Genomic DNA, 5,667 nt, shown 5'->3' with positions numbered 1-5,667 from the left:
AAACCTTCAACCAAATATTAGCAAATCTCATCTAACAATCTATAAAAAGTATTATATGATGAGGTAAGATTCATTCTAAGTATAGAAGGCTGACTTAACATTTACAAATCAAGCAATGTAATATACCTAAAAAATCATATGTTCATATCACTAGATGCAGGAAAAACCTTAAACACCCAACTCCCTATTAGGTTAAAAACTCTCCTCCAACTAAAAGAGGAGAACTTCCTCAGCTTGGTAGAACAAAACATCACAAAACAAAACAAAAGGAGCAAACAAACAAACCAACCAGGCACCAAACAGGTAAGAAAAATCTATTGTTAATCAAGAGAAACTAGATTCTTTACCCTATTTTTGGGTTGTTTTATACGGGTTAACTCAGCTGTTTTCCCTTTAGGGGATAAAATGTTTCCCCGCACTGGGTTTGTATAGACACCTGCCTTTTTTCCATAGCGGTTAACTTAGAAAAAAAACTTTTGATATGCTTTCCTCTCCAAATTGCCTTTTTTCAAATTAACTTCCTTCATTCTTATTGATTCTAAATAATAGACTTGTGTTACGTTATTAAAGTACTTCTTTTTCCCGTAGGCTTAAACAAGGAAACATTGTTAGACTTCTTCTAATATCTCAAACAGACTTATTTCTCCCATTCTCCACCAACTCCCATCTCACTTTCGCACATTTCAAAGGACTATGTAATAAGTTTAAAAATGGAATGGTGGTTTAGATGGGATAAGTTACTGCTAGGATGGCTCTCGGTCAAAGGATAAAAGACAACTAACTAATCCAAGTGCGGCTTAAATATCCCTTTGGTCAATAACCTCCTGGAGTATGAGCAGCATCTTTGCTAAAATAAAAGGACTGAATAAGATCATTCACATCCCTCCACTTCCTGGATACCTCTGTGAGCTTTCCCATACCTACAGTAAGAGTCAGTGGCAAATAGTAAACGTTTTAGGTTTTCTGACCAATTACTCTCTAGCACAACTACTCAATTCTGTTGTAGTAGTAGGGAAGCAGTCGCAGACAATACATAAACGAAGAGTGTGCTTGTTCAATAAAACCTTATTTACATTCACAAGTACTGGCAGGACTTGACCCCAGGGGCTGCAGTTTGCTGACCTCAGAATTGGAAGATAAAATAAAAACACTTTAATGGGCATATAAGGTTTTTTAGAACCTTTTTAGAAGTGTGGACTTCTTTTTGCCTCATTTTACACCAATCCCCTCCTTGCTTTTTTTTTTAAGGGTTATTTAACTCTATTCTCTGTATATACTATGTACTATGCCATTTAAAATTCCTTCAGAATAAGAGGTTATTTTCCCCTTTTTTCCAACCTATTAGGTTTTTATTTACATTTCTGAAAGATCTGATGTGTGTGTGTGTGTGTGTATATATACACACACATTCATGTCTATAGGAAGTTTGCCGGTTTGACCCTCTTAGATAGGAATTACTTTTAGGTGACCAACCATCCTAGCTTACTCATGACTGAGAGTTTTCCTAGTACTTGCACATTTAATACCCAAACTGACACAGTCAAGGAAAACCTGGCCAGTTGGCCACTCTGCCATTTTACCTTTGGATCTCTTAAATATTTAAATTTAATATTCCAGATTTTACAATTTTAGATTTTACCACAACTAGGATAATATCAAATTATAACACATATACTATTTTCTATATATTTTCTATGATAATAAATTCTATAACAGTAAGTTATTGTGTTTTATTGTCCTTAAATATTATATAGTTTCTAAATGTTGAGGGAAAATATGTATATACATATATATGACATTATATATATATTATACATATATATAGCTTTAGAATGCAGTTAAGAGCAAGAGTGGAAAGCATGAAGGAAGGAGGGAGAAAGAAAGGAAGGGATATCTCTATGTAAACGGACTATAAATGAAATACAATTTCCATTTTAATAATCAAATAAGATTTATAGTAAAAAATATAAAATTGTTTCACCTTGTAAAATGTAAAGAAAGACTCTGGTACTTTTTGCTATAAGGAATTAAAGTAATATTGACAGAAGAATATGAAGATATGTTATTTCTTGCTATTATTGGAACATAAATATAAATATTAAATAGTGGTCTCCTTGATTGCGTACTAAAATGCCAAGCTCAAAATCTTCCCCTCTCAAATACTCTTGTGTTACCAAAAGATTAAAACATGATCAAGAAATAAATGCTAAAATGTAACTCGAGAGAGTTTACAAAACTTGAATGGGAAGAAGTTTTAAAAATACATATTTGTTGGCGCGCGCGGCTGCGTTTGAACGGCTCGGAGTGGGGCTCGGCCCGGAGCCGAGGGACCTTCTGGGCTACCGGGCGCAGTTGGTTCGTGCCCGGGCTGGGCTGAGGCGCCGCGCGACCATGAGGCGCCGGGATTTAAGAGATTATGGCATCTGAAGCCCACAATGTTAAAAAACGAGGCTTTTGTAATAATATTGAGGATCATTCCACTGATCTTCCTAGAAAAAGGATCTCTAATTTTACTAACATGAAGGATGTTAAGAAATCTCCAACACAGTTGGCTGCTGACACACATAGGACAGTTGGACAAGCTGCGAAAAGCCCAGATAAACCGCGTAGGGTGATCTATCGCCGAAAGAAAGTGCATCATCCTTTTCCAAATCCTTGTTACAGAAAACAACAGTCCCCTAGAAGTGGGGGCTGTGACATGGCAAATAAAGAAAATGAACTGGCTCGTGCAGGTCACCTGCCTGAAAAATTACGCCGTGATCCTCGGACGGACTTGATTAACTCCGGTGATCTGGTTCTCCACAGACGGAAAGCCCATCATCAAAATACAGTGGGGTTTTTTTCTGAGGTTTCTCAGGACCATGAAGCAATGGCACAGTTTTGTTCAGCAGGAATTTGAGATTGAATGTAGCTTTAACATTCTGGAGAAAGAGAAGTATACGTGAACTTGGAGCTTATTTGGTGAGGATAGAAGACCTTGGAGTGGTTGTGGATTGCCTTCCTGTGCTCACCAAGAGTTTACAGGAAGAAAAACAACACATCTCACTTGGCTGCTGTGTAGATTTGTTGCCTCTAGTAAAGTGCTTACTTAAAAGCAAGTTTGAAGAATATATAATAGTTGGTTTAAACTGGCTTCAAGCGGTCATAAAAAGGTGGTGGTCTGAACTGTCATCCAAAACAGAAATTATAAATGATGGAAATATTCAGATTTTAAAACAACAATTAAGTGGATTATGGGAACAAGAAAACCATCTTACTTTGGTCCCAGGATATACTGGTAATATAGTCAAGGACGTAGATGCTTATTTATTACAGTTGCATTGAGAGACTTCATCTACTAAAGAGCATTCGATTATTCAAAAAGTCCCCAGACTAGATTTCCAAAAAAAAAAAAAAAAAAAGAAAGAAAGAAGTAAGTCTCACCTGAGAACTGTGAACTGTGGAAGAGATCAAAACCTTTTTTTTTTTTTTTACTTTAAAAAGCCACATACGAAACCACTAATGAAACCCTAGCAATCTACTTCACATTGAAGTGGATAAATATCCAAAAGGAGCAGCTTCAACTTCAAAGAGGTGAAAATGCACTGTGAAGATTGCTCGCCTTTGCTGCATTTGGGTTTTATATGGTTATTTGGTAACATTGTTTAAGAACTACTGGGTCTTAATGCAGTCCTGCATAAGAATATAATTTATACTATGTCAGAGAGAAGACAGGACTTATTACTAGGAATCACAAAAACCAATCATCGTGACTTTTGTGAAGATTGTTTTTATAAGAAAACACTTAAACGTGTGCAGCTATTTTCTTATTTTGAAAAGACTTTGCAAGTTTAAAATGTCATAGCAAATAATCAATACTAAAAATTTGTCCACACTGAGATACTGTGTATACAAAATGCCTTAATTATTAATAAGCCAATGTGTAGGATACCAATATCTGTTTAAAAAAATTAAAAGCAACCATGCTTCTGGCATGATAAGATCATGGAATTAAATCAGGGGTTTCCGCTCATGTAAAATGTTGTTAAAACTATTCCATACCATTTTTAAAACTTGAGAATATTTTTAATATCTCTGATTTTTCTTTTTGCCAGAATCATTGTGTCATGTATGTATGTGTTATTACTATATAAAAGAAAAAGGTGAATATGTATTTCTATGAATGCTTAACTAGAAATGTCCACGGATTTGGCTAATTTATATTCACTTTTTATTGTATATAGAATCCTAATATTTTCAGTTCTGTATCATTTAAGCTTTCTTCATTTGAGTAAATTCACTAATATTTCTAAAAAAAAACCATATTTGTTGCTAAACGATTGTCCTTTTGTCATGTTCAATTAATTCCAATTTTATATAGTATTATAACTTCAATCAGCAATAGATCTAACAGGTGTCTTAACAGTGAATAGATAGAAATAATGAATACAATTAAATTTGGTGAGAAATAAGTGGCCTTTTTTTATGATATTTCAAATGAAGGCAACTGCTTCTTTTCCTGAGGATATCATTTATTTCCGTTATTAAATCAGTGAAAAACGAATATAGATTTAGCTTGAGAGGGAGAGGTTGCTGGTCTTTTCTAGCTTGGTATTTTTCTTCTGCTTTCTGTATTTGTGAGTCAGTATCCTGACTTCCGTCCCAAGTCGTCTTGTCAGTGGTCATTGAAGGTACTTATTAAATAGTAAATATGTCTTAGATTTTTTTTGAATTCTTAATCAAAATTTATATTGGAGCAAACTCCAATTTATGGCAGTGATTTGGGATGCTAAAATCCCTGGCCTAAGATTCTGGTTATAAGTAGTCTTCATTATAACTTTATTTAGCCACTTAGCCACTGGTTCTATCATCAGTATTCTGAATCACCAAAGAGAAATTGAAATCTAGGACCTGTGTGAGTGCTTCAGAGTGAACCACGTGACCAAAGACTCTAACAATCCTATTACACAGACCCTGTTATCCATGCTCTTTTCACTAGCTGCCTCATGAGCTGTTTGTAGGGGAGGACTACTTAATCTGCTCATCGGCCAGAACTTTTTGGGCCTGATGATTTCCCCCAAATATTTGTTCTTTCCATTAAATTAAATTTAATGGAATTCTTTAAATTAAGCATGCTAGTAGGATTTTTTTGAAATATGGTACTATGTGCCAAAATCTTAGGCTTAAACTCTCTTGAGAATATATCATCAGATGATAATTCCAATGAAGACATTATATTGGAAATTGTATTAGAAGTCACACTAATAAAAATTGAAACATTTTAAAATCAACTTAAATTTTATGTAGATTAATCTAAATCATAGTCTACTGAGTAAGAAAAACACTTTTTTAAAAAATCTTAGCTCTTCTAGTGGGTGAGTGGTGTTATATAATTGTGGTTTTAAATTGTGTTTCCCTGATAACTCTGATAACTAATCATGTCACACAATTTATTTGCTTATTGTATATCTTCTTGTCAATGTTCTCAGGTTTTGGGTTTATTTATCTTTACACATTTAGGTTGCAGGAGATCTTCATGTATGATGGATGTCTCTATCTCTACCTTTACCTCTATCATCTCTATTCTCTATCTGTAATCTATATCGATACCTATCTGTAGCATCTGCACTATATATCTGTAGCTACACTTTTTTTTTCTAGTCTGTGGCTTGCAGTTGATGAATTTCA

General features: G+C 34.4%; 1 pseudogene across 1 annotated transcript; it reads left to right on the top strand.

Annotated features, from left to right (window-relative positions):
• Window positions 1-2,416: 2,416 nt before the first annotated feature.
• On the top strand, window positions 2,417-3,324 carry LOC308357576 (KATNB1-like protein 1; annotated as a pseudogene). The gene has a single exon. The product of its transcript is annotated as a KATNB1-like protein 1 (transcript).
• Window positions 3,325-5,667: the final 2,343 nt, after the last annotated feature.

This window comes from Martes martes (assembly GCF_963455335.1).
Source record: "Martes martes genome assembly, chromosome: 16".
In the NCBI taxonomy this organism is placed as follows: Eukaryota; Metazoa; Chordata; class Mammalia; order Carnivora; family Mustelidae; genus Martes; species Martes martes.
This window is presented reverse-complemented; position numbering and strand designations above follow the sequence as displayed.